Source organism: Balaenoptera physalus (genome assembly GCF_965194825.1).
Source record: "Balaenoptera physalus genome assembly, chromosome: X".
Classification (NCBI taxonomy): Eukaryota; Metazoa; Chordata; class Mammalia; order Artiodactyla; family Balaenopteridae; genus Balaenoptera; species Balaenoptera physalus.
Window position 1 is genome coordinate 42,469,292 of NC_138903.1, and position 20,629 is coordinate 42,489,920.

The following is a 20,629-nucleotide window of genomic DNA, read 5'->3' on the forward strand; positions in this document are numbered from 1 at the left end:
TTCAGTCTGTATGTGTCCCTAGGTCTGAAGTGGGTCTCTTGTAGACAGCATATATACGGATCTTGTATCCATTCAGCCAGTCTATGTCTTTTGGTTGGAGCATTTAATCCATTTACATTTAAGGTAATTATCGATATGTATGTTCCTATTACCATTTTCTTAATTGTTTTGGGTTTGTTATTGTAGGTCTTTTCCTTCTCTTGTGTTTCCTGCCTAGAGAAGTTCCTTTAGGATTTGTTGTAAAGCTGGTTTGGTGGTGCTGAATTCTGTTAGCTTTTGCTTGTCTGTAAAGGTTTTAATTTCTCCATTGAACCTGAATGAGATCCTTGCTGGGTCGAGTAATCTTGGTTGTAGGTTTTTCCCTTTCATCACTTTAAATATGTCCTGCCACTCCCTTCTGGCTTGCAGAGTTTCTGCTGAAAGATCAGCTGTTAATCTCATGGGGATTCCCTTGTATGTTATTTGTTACTTTTCCCTTGCTGCTTTTAATATTTTTCTTTGTATTTAATTTTTGATAGTTTGATTAATATGTGTCAACATGTTTCTCCTTGGATTTATCCTGTATGGGACTCTGTATTTCCAGGGCTTGATCGACTATTTCCTTTCCCATATTAGGGAAGTTTTCAACTATAATCTCTTCAAATATTTTCTCAGTCCCTTTCTTTTTCTCTTCTTCTGGGACCCCTATAATTCAAATGTTGGTGTGTTTAATGTTGTCCCATAGGTCTCTGAGACTGTCCTCAATTATTTTCGTTCTTTTTTCTTTATTCTGCTCTGCAGTAGTTTATTTCCATTATTTTATCTTCCAGGTCACTTACCACATGGCTGCTGAATCAACTAGCCCTGAAAATGCATGGCACTGGAGCGTGGGGTCCATACCCACCATTGCTGGCAGTCAGAGAGTGCGAGAGAGGGTCAGGAGCGGCAATGCAGTGTCCTAAGGCGTTTTTATATTTCTTAAGACTTTACTGTTGTCATTTTCTATATTTTATTGAACTTGTTATATATTCAGTACTTTTCAATTCATTGCAGTCATTATTTCTTCTATTGCTCAAACTGTCCAGTTTAGAAGGAGCCAGTTGGAACGCTTTCACATTGGCTTCTGTCTTTTTTCTTTTATTATTGAAATTTTCAGATAGATTTAAAGTAGAAAATAGTAAAACACACACACACACACAAAAACCGTGCATGGCTCTATTCCTAAGCTTCAACAATTAATACCATTTTGCCAATTTTGTTTGCTCTTTTCTCCTCACCCACTTTTTTCACTGGGGCATATTAAAGCAATCCCAGCCATCCTGTCATTGCACAGATAAATACCTCATTCTGTATCCCTAACTCATAGGTACATTATATAAGGAACCACAGGGCCATTATATTTACTTAATAAGATTAACAATAATTCTTTATATTATCTAATACTCAGTCCATATTCAAATTTCCATGATTGTCTTTAAACTATCTATTTACAGTAGCTTTGTTAAATCTATATCCAAAGGTCATTTATTGCTACTGGATGTTTTTCTCTTGAGTCTCCTTTCCTGTAAATCCACTATACACCCCTACCCCCCAATTTTAAAGACCATTGATTTATTGGAGAAACTAAATCATTTGTCTGATTGACAAATGGATTTAGATGATTGCTTCTTTTTTTAAATAATTTTTTTAAAATATCTTTTATTTTATTATTTATTTATTTTGGCTGTGTTGGGTTTTCGTTGCTGTGGGCAGGCTTTCTCTAGTTGCGGCAAGTGGGGGCTGCTCTTCATTGTGGTGCACGGGCTTCTCATTGTGGTGGCTCCTCTAGTTGCAGAGCACGGGCTCTAGGCACGTGGGCTTCAGTAGTTGTGGCACGCAGGCTCAGTAGTTGTGGCTCGTGGGCTCTAGAGCGCAGGCTCAGTAGTTGTGGCGCACGGGCTTAGCTGCTCCGCGGCATGTAGGATCTTCCTGGACCAGGGCTCGAGCCCGCGTCCCCTGCATTGGCAGGTGGACTCTCAACCACTGCGCCACCAGGGAAGTCCTGATGATTGCTTCTTTAAGGTGGTTTTTATTGTGTTTTCCCCTCCCCATGTTTCCTGTTCACTGGCATTTAGAGCTAGAGGCTTGAGTAGATTCAGTTTAATTATTTTTTAAGGGAAAGAATCATTTCATGCAGTGTTATGCACTTTCTTTTGCATTTCATCATGTGTGATTTTATCTTTTTAACTGATGCTGGGATTGATTTGTGTTTGTTGGTGACCTCAGCCTGATCCCTCCATTGTAGCATTTCCTACCAGCCTTTCTCCTGTTGATTTTAGCAGCCACTGAAGATAATTGTCTAAATTCATTATTTCAGTAGTGGTTGGAAAGTAGTGGTCTAATTCTAGCAATCAGTCTGCATTCATTAGCTGGGATTATTTTATAAAGGAGACCTTTTCCTTCCAGCTACTATTTTCATCCTGAAATATGTTTCATGAAAAGAAAGTCAGGATTTACAAACAGAAATAGACTCACAGACATAGAAAACAAACTTATGGTTACCAAAGGGGATAGCAGGGTTGGGGGGAGGGAGAGATAAATTCGGAGTTTGGGATTAATGTATGCATACTACTATATATAAAATAGGTAAGCAACAAGGACCTACTGTGTAGCACAGGGAACCATACTCAATATCTTATAATAACCTATAATGGAAAAGAATCTGAAAAATTATGTATATAATATATATATATACACATACACATGTGTGTGTAAATGAATCGCTTTGCCATACTCTTGAAACTAACACAATATTGTAAATTAACTATAATTCAGTTAAAAAAAAGAGTTAATGTTAAAAAACAAAAGGATACTTTTTTATCATTTATTAATTTTCAGAGAATTGGTTTCCTAGAGACCTTCATTGTTTAATATCATTAGGAATTCATGGATTTTTATGTATTTAATGTGTATCCATTGTGATTAAAAAATGTTTTTTTACTGTAGTTGGTTTACAATATTGTGTTAGTTTCATGTACAGCAAAGTGACTCAGTTACATTTTTTTCAGATTATTTTCCATTATAGGTTATTACAAGATATTGAATATAGTTCCCTGTGCTATACAGTAAATCCTTGTTACTTATCTATTTTATATATAGTAGTGTGTATCTATTAGTCCCATACTCCTAATTTATCCCTCTTCCCCCCCCCCCTTCCCCCTATGATAATTATAAGTTTGTTTTCTATGTCTGTGAGTCTGTTTCTGGGTTTGTTTTTTAAAATTTATTTATTTTTATTTATTTTTGGCTGCATTGGATCTTTGTTGCTGAGTGCAGGCTTTCTCTACTTGCGGCGAGCGGGGGCTACTCTTTGTTGCAGTGTGCGGGCTTCTCATTGCGGTGGCTTCTCTTGTTGTGGAGCACGGGCTCTAGGCGAGCGGGCTTCAGTAGTTGTGGCTCGCGGGCTCTAGAGCACAGGCTCAGTAGTCAGAAACAGGGAAGCCATGTTTCTGTTTTGTAAATAGATTCATTTGTATTATTTTTTAGATTCCACCTACAAGTGATATCATATGATATTTGTCTTTCTCTGTCTGACTTACTTCACTTAGTATGATATTCTCTAGGTCCATCCATGTTGCTGTTGCAGTATTTCATTTTCTGAGCCTGGGTAGTATTCCACTGTATATAAATACCACATCTCTTAAGCCAGTAGTCTGTTGATGGACACTTGGGTTGCTTCCATGTCTTGGCTATTGTAAATAGTGCTGATATAAGCATTGGGGTGCATATATTTTTTTGAATTAGAGTTTTCATCTTTTCCAGATATATGCCCAGGAGTGGGATTGCTGGATCATAAGGTAGTTCTATTTTTAGTTTTTTAAGGAACCTCTGTACTGTTTTCCATAGTGGCACCAATTTACACTCCCACCAACTGTATAGGAGGGTTCCCTTTTCTCCACACCCTCTCCAGTATTGATTATTTGTAGCATTGTGATTTTTTTGATGCTCAAATTGTGCCATTTTATTTATTTATTAAAACATTTTTTAAATTTTAATTTTAATTAATTAATTAATTTATTTGGCTGTTTTGGGTCTTCGTTGCTGCACTCGGGCTTTCTCTAGTTGTGGCTAGTCGGGGGCTACTCTTCGTTGTGGTGCATGGGCTTCTTATTGCACTGGCTTCTCTTGTTATGGAGCACAGGCTCTAGGCACGTGGGTATCAGTAGTTGTGGCATGTGGGCTCAGCAGTTGTGGCTCGCGGACTCTAGAGAGCAGGCTCAGTAGTCATGGCGCACGGGCTCAGTTGCTCCGTGGCATGTGGGATCTTCCCGGACCAGGGCTCGAACCCGTGTTCCCTGCATTGGCAGGTGGATTCTTAACCACCGTGCCACCAGGGAAGTCCTTTATATATATTTTTTTAAATTAATCTTTTTTGGAGTATAGTTGCTTTACAATGTTGTGTTAGTTTCTACTGTACAGCAAAGTGAATCAGCTGTATGTATACATATATCCCCTCTCTTTTGGATTTCCTTCCCATTTAGGTCACCACAGAGTGTTGAGTAGAGTTCCCTGAGCTATACAGTAGGTTCTCATTAGTTACCTATTTTATACATAGTATCAGTAGTGTATATATGTCAATCCCAATCTCCCAGTTCATCCCACCCTCTTGGTGTCCATACATTTGTTCTCTACATCTGTGTCTCTATTTCTGCTTTGCAAATAAGATCATCTATACCATTTTTCTCAATTCCACATATATGTGTTAATATAGGATATTTGTTTTTCTCCTTCAGACTTACTTCACTCTGTATGACAATCTCTAGGTCCATCCACATCTCTACAAATGACCCAGTTTGCTCCTTTTTATGGCTGAGTAATATTCCGCTGTATATATGTACCACATCTTCTTTATCCATTCCTCTGTTGATGGACATTTAGGTTGCTTCCATATCCTGGCTACTGTAAATAGTGCTGCAATGAACATTGGGGTGCATGTATTTTTTAAATTATGGAAGTTCTCTGGGTATATGCCCAGTAGTGGGATTGCTGGGTCATATGTTAGTTCTATTTTTTAGTTTTTTAAGGAACCTCCAGACTGTTCTCTATAGTGTCCGTATCAATTTACATTCCCACCAACAGGGCAAGAGGGTTTCCTTTTCTCCACACCCTCTCCAGCATTTATTGTTTGTAGATTTTTTTTTATGATGGCCATTTTGACTTGTGTGAGATGATACTTCATTGTAGTTTTGATTTGCATTTCTCTAATACTTAGTGATGTTGAGCACCTTTTCATGTGTTTGTTTTTTTTTTTAATTTTATTTATGGCTGTGTTGGGTCTTTGTTTCTGTGCGAGGGCTTTCTCTAGTTGCGGCAAGTGGGGGCCACTCTTCATCGCAGTGCGTGGGCCTCTATTGCAGCCTCTCTTGCTGCGGAGCACAGGCTCCAGATGCGCAGGCTCAGCAGCTGTGGCTCACAGGCCTAGCTGCTCCGCGGCATGTGGGATCTTCCCAGACCAGGGCTCGAACCCGTGTCCCCTGCATTGGCAGGCAGATTCTCAACCACTGCGCCACCAGGGAAGCCCTTCATGTGTTTTTTGACCATCTGTATGTCTTCTTTGGAGAAATGTCTGTTTAGGTCTTCTGCCCATTTTTTGATTGGGTTGTTTGTTTGTTTTTTTTGGTATTTAGCTGCATGAGCTGTTTTGTATATTTTGGAGATTAATCCTTTGTACGTTGCTTTGTTTGTGAATATTTTCTCCCATTCTGAAGGTTGTCCTTTTGTCCTATTTATGGTTTCCTTTGCTGGGCAAAAGCTTTTAAGTTTGATTAGGTCCCATTTGTTTATTTTTGTTTTTATTTTCATCACTCTAGGCGGTGGGTCAAAAAAGACCTTGCTGCATTTTACATCAAGCAGTGTTCTGCCTATGTTTTCCTCTAAGAGTTTTACAGTGTCTGGCCTTACATTCAGGTCTTTAATCCATTTTGAGTTTATTTTTGTGTAAGGTGTTAGGGAGTTTTCTAATTTCATTGTTTTACATGTAGCTGTCCAGTTTTCCCAGCACCACTTATTGAAGAGGCTGTGTTTTCTCCATTGTGTATTCTTACCTCCTTTGTCATAGATTAGGTGACCATAGGTGTGTGGGTTTATCTCTGGGCTTTCTATCCTGTTTCATTGATCTATATTTCTGTTTTTGTGCCAATACCATACTGTCTTGATTACTGTAGCTTTGTAGTATAGTCTGAAGTCAGCAAGCCTGACTCCGCCAGCTCTATTTTTCTTTCTCAAAATTGCTTTGGCTATTCAGGTTTTTTTGTGTTTCCATACAAATTGTAAACTTTTCTGTTGTAGTTCTTTGAAAAATTCCATTGGTAGTTTGATAGAGATTGCATTGAATGTGTAGATTACTATGGGTATGATAGTCATTCTCTCAATATATATTTTTTAACATCTTTATTGGAGTATAATTGCTTTACAATGGTCTGTTAGTTTCTGCTTTATAACAAAGTGAATCAGCTATACATATACCTATATCCCCATATCTCCTCCCTCTTGCGTCTCCCTCCCTCCCACCCTCCCTATCCCACCCCTCTAGGTGGTCACAAAACACTGAGCTGATCTCCCTGTGCTATGTGGCTGCTTCCCACTAGCTATCTATTTTACATTCGGTAGTGTATATATGTCCATGCCACTCTCTTACTTCATTCCAGCTTACCCTTCCCCCTCCCCGTGTCCTCAAGTCCATTCTCTACATCTGCATGTTTATTCCTGTCCTGCCCTTAGGTTCATCAGAACCATTTTCTTTTTTAGCTTCCATGTATATGTGTTAGCATACAGTATTTGTTTTTCTCTTTCTGACTTCAGTCTGTATGTATATGTACCACGTTTTCTTTATCCATTCCTTCGTCGATGGGCATTTAGGTTGCTTCCATGTCCTGGCTACTGTAAATACCACTTATCTTTTATTTTTAGTTTTTTCTTTCATAAGTCCATTTTATTTTTTAATGGCATTCGCCCCTGAAATGTTCAGTGTATGGCCCCCAACCCAGTGATGTTTGCTAAAAGGTGGCACCATTTGGTGGTGACCGGGTGTATTTGGGGAATCCAAAATGTAGCACCACCCATCTAGGAGTCCTTGGATAGCATGTCCCCTCCTGACGTACAGACAAAGGGTGGCAGTGCCATGCCCTAAAAACACACCTACTGCAGTTGGTGCCCAGCCAACCTCATGCGACAGGAGGGAAGGGGCCTGGAGGGTCTATTGTCAAGATGGGCCAGGTCCAGTGCCCTGAAGCTCTCCTTGCCACCCAACTGTGTAACTGGCAGTCTCAGCACATTGGCCAGGCTTCTTTGGCTTTGTGTGCTGAAATCACCAGGTCTTGCTCTGGGGCCCAGTCCTGAACTATAGCAGAGTTACTGTACCCTGTGCAGCACTGTGTCCAGGCACCCATGGTCCTTACCTGGGCAGTGTGGGGCTAACCAGCTTGTTGATCCATTGCTGCAAATCCCGAAAGGGTCCCATTCCATGGACATCCACCACATGGGTCACAAACAGGGCTGTGGGTCTTGTGCGATCTGCTGCCATAATGTTTGTTCCCATGAAGGCTGGTCATCCAGTGGCCTTGATACCAGGCTACTGTCCATGAGTCCAGGGCAAGCTCCACAGCCTGCAACTCTGTCCATTGAGCGCAGTTCCCCTCTCCATGCACAGGTTTTCTTTTAACTTTTAATTTTGAAATAATAATAAATTCACATGAACTTGCAAAAAAAGTACAAAGGGGTTCCTGCACAAAAAAAAAGTACAAAGGGATTGCATGTATCTTTTACCCAGCTTTCCCATAACTATAGTACAATATCAAAATGAGGAAATTGACATTGGTACAATCCACTGACTTATTCATATTTCACAAGCTTTACATGCCGTGTGTGTGTGTGTGTGTGTGTGTGTGTGTGTGTAGTGCTGTGCAGTTCTATCATATGTGTAGATTCATGTAACCACTACACAGACACAGAACAGTTCCATCAGCACAAAGAGCCCTGTTCTGTGCCTTTATAGTCCCCCACCCCCCTCCCTGTCCCCTTGGCAACGACTAATCTTTTCTCCATTTCTATAATTGTGTTATTGCAAGAATGTTACATAAATAGAACCAAACAATATTAAACCTGTTGAGATTGGCTTTTTTCACTCATTACAGTTCCTTTGAGATCCAACTAAGTTGTTTCGTGTGTCAATGGTTTATTCCTTTTATTTATTTATTTATTTTATAATATTTATTTATTTATTTATTTAGGTTGCACCAGGTCTTAGTTGCAGCATGCGGGATCTTTAGTTGCAGCATGCAGGATCTTTAGTGGTGGCATTTGGACTTCTTAGCTGTGGCATGTGGACTTCTCAGTTGTGGAATGAGGACTTCTCAGCTGCGGCACGTAAACACTTAGTTGCAGTATGCACGCAGGATCTAGTTCCCAGACCAGGGATGGAACTGGGCCCCCAGCATTGGGAGCATGTAGTCTTACTCACTGGACCACCAAGGAAGTCCCAGTTTATTCCTTTTAATTGCTAAGTATATTCCATCATATGGATGTTACCACCATTTGTTTAACCATTCATTCACTGAAGGATATCTTGGATAATTCCAGTTTTAGGTATTATGAATAAAGCTGTTAAGACCGTTTCATATACAGGTTTTGGAGTGAACATAAGTTTTCATTTCTCTGGGATAAATGCCCAGGAATGCAATGCTGGGTCATATAGTAGTTGCAGGTTTAGTTTTATTTTTTTAATTTTTAAAAATAAATTTATTTATTTATCTTTGGCTGCATTGGGTCCTCACTGCTGTGCTCGGGCTTTCTCTAGTTGCAGCGAGTGGGGGCTACTCTTCATTGTGGTGCGTGGGCTTCTCACTGTGGTGGCTTCTCTTGTTGTGGAGCATGGGTTCTAGGCATGTGGGCTTCAGTAGTTGTGACATGCAGGCTCAGTAGTTGTGGCTCTTGGGCTCTAGAGCGCAGGCTCAGTAGTTGTGGCGCATAGGCTTAGTTGCTCCGTGGCATGTGGGATCTTCCCGGCCCAGGGATCGAACCCATGTCCCCTGCATTGGCAGGTGGATTCTAAACCACTGCGCCACCAGGGAAGTCCGTATGTTTAGTTTTATAAGAAACTGCCAAACTCAAATTATTTTCCAAAGTAGCTGTACCATTTGAAATTCTCTCCAGCAATGTGTAGGTGATCTCTGCATCCTCTCCAGTGTTTAGTGTTGTAACTATTTTTTATTTTAGCCATTTTGATAGTTGCGTAGGTGTATCTCACTGCGGTTTTCATTTGCATTTCCCTGATGGTTAATGATGTCCAACATCATTATTTGCCATCTGTATATCCTCTTTGGTAAAATGTCTCTTCATGTCTTCTGCCCATTTTCTAATTGGATTTTTTTGGTTTTCACTGTTGAGTTTTGAGTGTTCTTTACATATTTTAGATACAAGTCCTTTGTCAGATATACATCTTGCAATTATTTTCTCCCAGTATGTAGCTTGTGTTTTCATTCTCTTAACAGAGTCCCTCCCAAGGCGAAAATTTTTAATTTTGATGAAACCCAATTAGTCACATTTCCCTTTTATGGATTGCTTTTGGCATCATGTATAAGAACTCTTTGTCTAGCCTGATGTCCTGAAGATTTTCTCCTATGTTTTCTTTTAAAAGTTTTAAAGTTTTATGTTTTACATTTAAGTCCGTGATCCATTTCGAGTTAATTTTGTGTAAGGTGTGAGGTTCCAGGTTTTTTCCCATTGATATCCACTTGCTCCAGCGCCATTTGTTGACCAGGCTGTCCTTCTCCTGTTGAATTGCTTTCACTTCCTTGACAAAAGTCAATTGGGCGTACTTGTGTGGGTCTCTGTCTGGACTCTCCATTCTGTTCCATTGATCTATTTGCCTCTGCCAGTACCACACTCTCTTGATCCCCGTAGCTCTATAGTAAGCCTTAATATCAGGTGGAGTGGTTCCTCCTGCTTTTTTTCTTTTTCCAAAATTGTTTTAGCTATTTTAGCCTTTGCTTTTCCATATAAATTTTAGAAAAAGCTTATCTATATCGATGACATTTTCATAGTAATTGCATTAACCTATAGATCCGTTTGGGGGGAATTGACATTTCTTACCACGTTGAGTCTTCCAATCCATAACACGATGTATCTTTCCAGTTATTTAGAGCTCCTCTGATTTCCGTCATCAGTATTTTGTAATTTTTAGCATACAGACCCTGTACATGTTTTGTTAACTATATACCTAAGTATTTAATTTTTTTTGGAGCAATTGTTTATGGTATTGTGTTTTTACCTTTGATTACAATTAGTATATAGAAATGCCATTTGTGTGTTCATGTGTGTGTTTTCCAATAAAACTTTATTTACAAAAAGATGGGACTTCCCTGGCAGTCCAGTGGTTAAGACTCTGTGCTTCCATTGCAGGGGGCACGGGTTCGATCCCTGGTTGGGGAACTAAGATCCCATATGCCATGCAGCATGGCAAAAAAAACCAAACAATTTTATTTACAAAAAGAGACAGTGGCCCGTATTTGGTCACGGGCCACAGTTTGCCAGCCCTTACTCTAAGATATATTCAGAGTTTCTTCTCAAAGGCAGATTTCCATTATTAGTAAATTAACAAAAAGAGACAATTGTCTTTTACATTTAAAAAACTTTCTAATGTATAAATCTCATTAGTAATATTACTATGTGCCTGTGGCCTACAGGCACATAGGCTAATGCATATCTCCGTGGTTAAGCCATATACATTTTGAATCCCTTTTATACTGAAAATAATCTCTTTGATTTATTTTTCCCTGGATGAAATATTTAGACAGATCATGCATGGCCAGAAATGTAAGTAGCTTCTCTGTCTTTGTTACTGTGATGTTGTGATTTATAATAAGAAATATACATTTGGTCTTTACCCCCCAGTTTCTGGCACAGAGCTCCCAAAACCCTTGTAATTTCTTTGTTTGTTTTTGAAGGTTTTTTTAAAAATTAATTAATTCATTTTTGGCTGCATTGGGTCTTCGTTGCTGCACGCGGGCTTCCTCTAGTTGTGGCGAGCGGGGGCTACTCTTCATTGTGGTGTGTGGGCTTCTCATTTCTGTGGCTTCTCTTGTTGTGGAGCACGGGCTCTAGGCATGAGGGCTTCAGTAGTTGTGGTGCACAGGATCAGTAGTTGTGGCTCGCAGGCTCCAGAGCGCAGGCTCAGTAGTTGTGGCGCATGGGCTTAGTTGCTCTGCGGCATGTGGGATCTTCCTGGACCAGGGCTTGAACCCGTGTCCCCTGCATTGGCAGGCGGATTCTTAACCACTGCGCCACCAGGGAAGTCCCCTTGTAGTTTCTTAAGTGATAAGAGCACAGGAGAATCTTTTCTTCTAATATTTGGTCTTTCACCCTGGTTCCTGACACGGAGCTCCTAAATCCTTTGGAATTTCTAATGAGGTGGCTCTGGGTGGGCTCCTGGATGGTCACCAGAAAGACCAAACCATGATTAGAAGCTTGGCATTTTCAGCCCCAACCCCCATCCTCCAGAGAGGGGAGAGGGCTGGAAATGGAGTTAATGATCAGTCATGCCTACGTGAGGAAGCCTCCATAAAATCCCAATAGCATGGAGTTCTGGGAGCTTCCAGATGGGCGAACCATCCACATACCAGGAGGGTGATGCACCCCAGCTCCATGGGGATGAAACTCCTGTGCTCAGGACCCTCCCAGACCTCGCCCTGTGTGTCTCTTCATCTGGCTGTTCATCTGTATCCTTTATCATATCGTTTAATAAACTGATAAACGTGAGTGTTTCCCTGAGTTCTGTGAGCCTCTTTAGTGAATCCAAGGGGGAAGAGGTCGTGGGAATCTCCCATGTGTAGCTGAGTCAGACAGAAGTGGTGGGTAACCTGGGGACCTACTACTTTCGATTGGCATCTGAAGTTGTGAGGGCAGTCTCATGGGACTGAGCCCTTAACCCATGGGATCTGATGTGATCTCCAGGTAGATGTGTGTGTCAGAATTAAGTCGTAAGACACCCAGCTGGTGTCACAGAGAATTGCTTGGTGGGGGAAAAACCTCCACACATCTGGTGACCAGAATTATCAGAAGTGGGAATTCCCTGGCGGTCCAGTGGTTAGGACTCTGCGCTTTCACTAACAAGGGCCCGGGTTCAATCTCTGGTCGGGGAGCTAAGATCCTGCAAGCCACACAGACAAAAAAAAAAAGAAAGTTATCAGAAGTGGTGTTCTGTATGAAAGTAAAGGAGAAATGTAGGAGGAGAACTTAGATTTTCCTTAACACAGGTACACATAGGAAGTTTATCAGTCCCGACATTCACCTTCTTGCTCTCTTATTAGGCCACCTCTCACCTGATCCTTTGGGAGAAAAGGGTTTCCTGGGTCTTTTCTTGTCTGCACTACTTAGTGTTTTGGGGTTGCTGGTTTCTCCATCACCTTGTCTTGGATCTATTATGCAAAAGAAAAGCCAGGGAACTCACCACCATGTCATTCCTTGAGTCTCGAGACACTAGCCAGTCTGCTGTCTTTTCTCCACCTTTCAGAGTCTTCCAGAGTCTTGTTTATATACAATATCCAGGTTTTTAGCTGTATTTAGTGGTAGAAATAGGGAGAAGCATGTCCACTCCATCATCTCCAGGAACCAGAAATCTGGTTGTTAGAGTTTGTCAAATCCTGTTTTGGGGTTTTTTTTTCCCCATCAATTGATATGATCATATAATTTTTCTTGATATGGTGGCTGACATTGCTTGATTTTTGAACATTGAACCAGCCTTTCATACCTGGAATAAATCTCACTTGGTTGTGGTGTATAATTCTTTTTTAAAAAAAATAAATTTATTTATTTTATTTTTGGCTGCATTGGGTCTTCGTTGCTACGCACGGGCTTTTCTCTAGTTGAGGTGAGCGGGGGCTACTGTTCGTTGCGGTGTGCAGGCTTCTCATTGCGGTGGCTTCTCTTGTTGCGGAGCACGGGCTGTAGGCGCACGGGCTTCAGTAGTTGTGGCACACGGGCTCAGTAGTTGTGGCTCGCGGGCTCTAGAGAGCAGGCTCAGTAGTTGTGGCACACGGGCTTAGTTGCTCTGCAGCATGTGGGATCTTCCTGGACCAGGGCTTGAACCTGTGTCCCCTGCATTGGCAGGTGGATTCTTAACCACTGTGCCACCAGGGAAGCCCCAACTGTGGTGTATAATTCTTTATAAACATTGCAATATTTGATTTGCTAATGTTTTGTTGAATTTCTGTGGATAAGTTCAAGAGAGGTAGCAATCTGTATTTTTCTTTTCCTTGTTGTCCTTTTTTTCTGGTTTTGATAGCAAGGTAAAACTGGCCTCATAAAATGAGTTGGGAAGTGTTCTCTTATCTGGAAGAGATTTTATAAGATTGGTTCTAATTTCTCTTTAAAACATTTGGTAGAATTCTTAAGGGAAAACATCTGGGCCTGGAGATTTCCATTTTGAGGGCTAAAAATAACAAATTCAATCTCTCTGATGGTTATAGAACTATTTAGATGAGTTGGGTAGTTTGTGGTTTTGGAGTATTCAGTGCATTTCTTCTAAGTTGTTGAGTTTATGAGCCTACAGTTGTTCATAGTATTATTATCTTATAATCCTTTTAACAGTTACAGGATCTGTAGAGATAATTCCGTCTTATTCCCGATATTGGTGATTTGTATCATCTCTCTTTTTGTCTTTCTAGAGGTTTTTCAATTTTATCAATCTTTTCAAAGATCTATCTTTTTATTTCATTGATTTTATCATTTTTCTGTTTTCAATTTTATTGATTTTTGCTCTTATTTTTATTATTTCCTTCCTTCTGCTTGCTTTGGATCTATTTTTGTTCTTCTTTTTCTAGTTTCTTGGGGTAGGAACTTTGATTATTGATTTGAGAACTTTCCTCTTTTCTAATGTAAGCATCTAGCGCTGTGACTATCTCTCTCAGCACTGCTTTAGTGCACTGCACGTATTTTGATGTTGTATTTTCTCTTTTCTTTCAGTTCTATGTATTTGTAAAAATTTCCTTTTGACTTCCATTTTGACCCATAGATGATTGAGAAGCATGTTTTTAACTAAGTGTTTTAGAGGTTTTCCTGTTGTCTCTTTTTATTGATTTCTAGTTTGATTCCATATGGTCAAGACCATATGATATATGTATATGCTATATGCAACAAATTCTTCTAAATTTGTTGAGATTTGTTTTATGGCTCAGGTAATGGTCCATCTTGGTAAATATGTTCCATGGGCACTTGAAAAGAATGTATATTCTGTTATTGTTGGGTTGAATGTTTTATAAGTATCAATTAGATTCTGTTGATCAGTGGTGGTGTTCAGTTCTTCTTTATTATTGCTGAATTTCTCTCCACTAGTTCTATTAATTGCTGAAGTCCTCAATTATAATTGTGGATTTATCTATTTCTCCTTTCAGCCCCATCAGTTTTTGCTTCATGTATCCTGAAGCTATTTTCTTTAGTGCAGACACATTTAGGATTGCTATGTCTTCTTGGTGGACTGATTCTTTTATCATTATGCAAAGTTTCTCTTTGTCTCTAAGTTTATTTGCTCTCAAGTCTACTTTTTAAAAAATGTATGTTTGCATTGCTTATCTTTTTCCTTTCTTTCTTTCTTTTTTTCTTTTTTCTTTTCTTTTGGCTACACTGCATGGCAGGCGGATCTTAGTTCCCTGACCAGGGATCGAACCTGTGCCCCCTGCTGTGGAAGTGCAGAGTCTTAACCACTGGACCACCAGGGAAGTCCCTGAAGTGAATTTCTTGTAGACAGCATATAGTTGGGTTGTGTTTTCTATTCACTCTGCCAATCTCTGGTATATTTGGACCATTTAAACTTAAAGTAATTAATGAGATATGTTTGGGTTTATGTCTCCCATTTTATTATTTGTTTTCTATTTGTTCCCTCTGATTCTTATTCTTCTGTTTCTTTCTTCTTGCCTTCCTTTGGGTACATAAGCATTTTTTAGAATTCCATTTTTATTTATTTACATTATTTTTGAGTATGTCTCTTGTGTGGTTTTCTTAGTGGTTGCTCTAGGTATTACAATGTGCAGGTGTAACTTATCACAGTCTACTGATAGCAATGTTTTACCACTTTGATTGAAGTGGAGAAAACTTATTTCACTTTAGGTCCCTTTATCCTTCTGACTTTTAAAACATAATTGTCCGAAGTGTTTCCTCTATATACACTGAGCTCCATATCAGATGTTGTTATTATTTTTGCTTAAATCATCAAATATAGTTTAAAAAGCTCATGAGGAGAAAGACATTCACTCCATGTTAACCCATTCTGTGGTTCTTTTTTTGCTTCATGAAGCCTTTGTCTGTTATTATTTTATTTTTGTTTGGAGAACTTCCTTTAGCCCTTCTTGAAGGGTAGATCTACTAGCAACAAATTGTTTTACTTTTCTTTCATCTGAGAATGTCTTTATTTCCTTTTCATTCCTGAAGGATAATTTTGCCCAATATAGAATTCTCAATTGACAGCTTTTTTTCTTTCAGTACTTGAAAAATGTGCCATGTCCTTTAGTCTCTGATTTCAGACGAGAAATTCACTGTTATTCTAATCAGTGTTCTCCTATACATAATGTGTCATTTTCCTCTAGTTGATTTCAAGTTTTTTTCTTTGTTTTCAGTTTTCAAAAGCTTAATTATGATGTATTGGCATGGCTTTCTTTTGGTTTCTCCTACTGTGGTTTTCTCAGCTTCTTAAATCTGTAGGTTTGTGTCTCTTGACAAATTTGGGAAGGTTTCAACCATTATTTCTTCAAATACTTTTTCATCACTACTCTCTTTCTCCTCTACTTCTGGCAGTCTAATTATATGAATCTTAGATCTTTGTTATTGCCATATAGGCCCCTGAGACTCTATTCACCTTTTTTTTCTTCAGTGTATTTTCTCTCTGTTGTTCAGATTGGGTAATTTCTATTGTTTATCTTCAAGGTCACTTCTCCTCTGTCAAATTCATCCTGCCATTGATCTTTTCTGCCTGAGTTTTAAATTTTGCTTATATTTTTCAGTTCTATCTTTCCATTTGGTTCTTATTTTATATCTTATATTTGGTGAGAATTTCTATTTCTTCATTTGTTTCAAGTTTATTTGTAATTCCTTGTTAAATCATTTTTATAATAACTACTTTAAAATCCTTCTCAGATAGTTCCAATATCTGATTAATCTTGGTATTGGCTTCTATTGATTGTCTTTTCATTCACATTGTGATTTTTCTGGCTTTTGGTATGACCCCTGATTTTTTATTGTATCCCGCACATTTTGTCTATCATGTCAGGAGACTCAGGATCCTATTTAAATCTTCTGTTTTAGCAGTCATTCTGTCTAGGTTTATCATATAGGTCCTGACCTTTTGGGGCTGTGGTTCCAATGATAATTTAGTTTTCAGAGACCTTGCAATGTCATTCTGGTCTGCTTTGTTTGCCTGGTACCACTGGAGCACCACATCAGTCTTTGTTGGTGCCAGGGGTGGATGTTGATTTCCTGGTTCTGTCTGGTGCCCATGGGTGTGGGATGGAAAATGTGGGACTGGGAGGTGGGAGCACTTTTTTTGGTTTCCTAGTGCCTCCTGCCACATCTGTGCTGGTGCTACCCTCAGGGATTCAGGGCCCTTTCCTTGGTCTGCATGCTCCATGCTAAGTTTCAAATGGTTGTTTTGTTTTGTTTTGTTTTGGTGGTTGCATTGCTGCAAGTGTCCCAGCATGCCCTATAAGACTCTAATTTAGCTGATCTGTCCATGAATCAGGTCCAGTTATCAGGAATCTTGATGTGTCAAGAGAAGTGACATGTGCAAAGCCACAGGAGGGGTGGGGTGGTGGTGGTGGTGGTGGGGACTGTGGCCTAGTGGCAACTTCTTTTTCCTACAGGCTCCAGTCTGCATAATTGTCAGTCACTGACACTTGTAGTTCAAAAGCCTCATTAGGTCTGACTGGCCTAAGTGGGATGGCAGTCTGTTGAATTTTTTTAAAAGCACTTCCATCTCTATTAGGTTTTTGTTTAATACAATGATCAGCCACCCCTCCCCCATCTTGTGTTATTTTAGTGACACCATATGGCTGTGGAAGCCAGGTGGGCTCCTGGTTGTGTCTTATTCTACTGCTACTGTTTTAGTTGTGGCCATTTCTCCACTGGAAACATTCCATAAAATCAAGAGAAGTATTACGCCTACTTAAAACATCTGTTATTCCAGTACTTTTAGCAGCATCCATTAGAACCATTTGGGTGTATGTCCATCAAGTAAAACATAACACAGTTTGACCAGATATCAACTGTGATGAGGCACCACTGATAACCAGAAAGTGTGTCACAGATCTGATGTTAATCTATTAGGAGAGGGTGGGGCCAATGCCCAGTATAATGGGGGCTCTTTAATCACAAGACTTTGCCAGAAGTTATAAGTTTGGCAAGCAGTCCCCTATTTTGTAAGACACTTCTAAACTTGGTTTCCAGAGGGACTGAGTGTTGTAAATCCACCCACATAAGTCCAAGAAACTTTACTTGGCAAGCAGGACTCTGGATGTTGTTGGAGTTGATCAGCTACCCCTGCTGGTAAAGATGAGATGACATCATAGTCAGGGCTGCTGACACTAAGGCTTTTGACTTGCTAACCAACAGGACATCATCTATATAGTGAAAGCTTTGGACCTCATAAGGTAGAGGTAGTTGCACTAAATCATGACTCATCCACTGGTGACAAATTGTAGGGGGAGGGCAGAGTTTGTCCCATGAGTGCTTTTTACATGTGGCAGTGCCCTGAAAAGAGAAAAAGCATGAACTGCCAGATCCCAGGGGGTTTCCTCATAACCCCTAACTTGGCCTACATTGCCCTTATGTCTTTTCTCCAAAGAGGCATCATGACTTTACCTGCCCCACGTTGGGTGTCAATTTGTCAAGTGGTCAAGCAGTCCCTAAGTGGCAGTGAAGTTGGCTTGTCATATTTCCATAGATTCAGCTGCTAAGGAGACAATGAACCATAAGGATTTATTATTTACATAGACAGTAAAAGCAAGGTCGGTACTGTGTGACACTGAACCAGAGGGGCCAGGTGACAGAAAGCATGCATGGTGGGTCACTCTGTCATTGAGAACCCTTCTCTAACCTACACACAAGCAGTTGTATGACTTACACAGAAGCCTGCAGCTGTACCCTAAGGGGAGGCAGCAAAGCAGAAAATCCCATGCCTTACCCAATCCGGGGGGGACAGATGAGAAATGGCTTTGTGGGAACCTTTGGCAAGATAGCAAGACTTCCGGAAGATAGGGAGGCAGATGAGGAACATCCTGTAACAGCCCCTCACAAGACTGCCCCGTTCCAGGGGAACATCACAGGGCATTCTTCCAGAACTCGGGTGACTGCAATCAGACCTTGACTACATGACCTATGTGGAGAAAAGCAAGGTGGCCAGGACACCATGTTCGAGCCATTTGCCTACAATTTATACATGAACATTCAGGCCTTGTAGCTTAGAAACTTACTAGCATTTTATAGGAAATGACTAGTGAATAGAGAATTTTAAGCAGTACCCTTACCTATAAGGTTGTCTCATTCAATCTTGGTTAATATGGTTCAAATAGAAAATATTTTGTTAAAAATATCAGAACAGGGAATTCCCTGGTGGTCCAGTGGTTAGGACTCCATGCCTCCACTGCAGGGGGCCTGGGTTTGATCCCTGGTTAGAGAACTAAGATCCCACATGCCACCAAATATACCAAAACAAAACAAAATGTGACCAAAACCAAAACAAACACACACACACGAAACAAAACAAACAAAAAGATTTAAAAAATTAGAACATGAAAATGAATGTTTTCTTATTATTCATGTGCCATTGTTACAACTTTGGAATTCCCCTAATAAAAATGTAGAAGCAAATAGGTAAAATCAGATAAAAGCTAAATAAGGATTTTAGTATTATGATAAGAGGATAAATGTAAGGCAAAGTATTTATGCTTTTGGATAGAATAATCTTATACATTTAAATTTAAAGGTCCTTTGTATTCTGACATTTATCTTGTACAGTTTCTGTGTATTCATGGTCACTTTTTGTAAACCCTTGAGTGGTGTAAATAAAACAGTTTTCTGTTGCCAGAGACTTATATTTAAATCAATATTACTATCCAAACATCTAAATTTCTTTTAACACATGGTTACCTGTTTATTTCTTCTATATTCTTCTATGTAGGGTAAATTCAGCTCACCTCCTCAGGTTTTAAATTAAACTGAATTAAAAAAAAACCTTTGTGGGCTTCTGGTGGTGCAGTGGTTGAGAATCTGCCTGCCAATGCAGGGGACACGGGTTCAAGCCCTGGTCTGGGAAGATCCCACATGCCGCGGAGCAACTGGGCCCGTGAGCCACAACTACTGAGCCTGCACGTCTGGAGCCTGTGCTCCGCAACAGGAGAGGCCGCGATAGTGAAGAGGCCCGCACACCGCGATGAAGAGTGGCCCCCGCTTGCTGCAACTAGAGAAAGCCCTCGCACAGAAACGAAGACCCAACACAGACAAAAATATTAATTAATTAATTAATTAATTTAAAAAAATGACACCTTGCACTTGAAAGAGTTATGAAAATTATATAAAGAAAATAACATATGCAAACTAGTATATATAGAATGGGTAAACAGCAAGGTCCTCCTGTATAGCACAGGGAACTATATTCAATATCTTGTGATAAACCATAATGGAAAAGAATACAAAAAAGAATGTGTGTGTGTTTATATATACATATATACACATATATATGTTTAACTGAATCACTTTGTAGTACAGCAGAAATTAACACAGTATTGTAAATCAACTATACTTCAATTAAAAAAAAGAGAAAAAAGGGATTTCCCTGGCTGTCCAGTGGTTAAGACTCCATGTTCCCAATGCAGGGGGCACAGGTTCGATCCCTGGTCGGGGAACTAAGATCCCACATGCCACACGGCTCGGCCAAAAAAAAAAAAAGAAAGAAACAATAACAATACTTTAACTTAATAAGTTTAAACTTGGTGTGTAATAATATAGGGGATACAATGTTATATGTCAGACATGTTTCAAAAAAATATAGGAAACAGTGAGAGGCAGATGAGAGTGGGCACTTGTTTAGGGTGTGGCCCAACTCAGAGGCAACAGGCAACACTGCACTCCACCAGCTGTAGGCCCTGGCACCCCACAGCCTCAGCTCTCAGTGTCACTCCAGAGAAGCTGGAACACTCTTAGCATTGAATCCATGAGTTCTTCCTCCTGCTGCCCCAGGAAGATACTTGTTCAAAGCCCTTCCCATAGGTGTCAGCAGGATACAATTTGTGTTTGGAGGACCATCAGATATTCAGACTATGATGTTTGGGACCAAAGCAGTCAAATACTTAAGAGTAAGATAATTTCAGTCGAAAGTGTTTTAGAGAACCATGTAAATGAAAGTTTCAGTTAAGGGGAGGATGGGGGAATCATACCTTTTATATGCATGTGAATGCATATAATGCATGGGAATTAATGCATGCAAATCTCTCATACTGTGATACAAAGCCCAAAATAGAAGAGGGGTCCCCACTCCTGAGACCTGCCTTAGGTACAGGAATCTATAACAATTATAAGGATAATGAACACTATTACTAAGAAAAGCCTGTAATGAAAAACTGAGCCCATCTAA

At 39.9% G+C, this 20,629-nt stretch overlaps 1 protein-coding gene across 4 annotated transcripts in view; it reads left to right on the forward strand.

The window, feature by feature from the left end:
- Nucleotides 1-19,521, forward strand: part of USP11 (ubiquitin specific peptidase 11) — a 62,117-nt gene extending 42,596 nt beyond the window's left edge. For 3 of the 4 annotated variants that reach the window (XR_014258757.1, XR_014258758.1, XR_014258759.1), the window contains one exon: nucleotides 810-19,521. The gene's annotated coding sequence lies outside the window, so the exon portion shown is untranslated. The remainder of the gene's footprint in view (nucleotides 1-809) is intronic. The other variant, XR_014258760.1, reaches the window with a different exon arrangement.
- The last annotated feature ends 1,108 nt before the right edge of the window (nucleotides 19,522-20,629 follow it).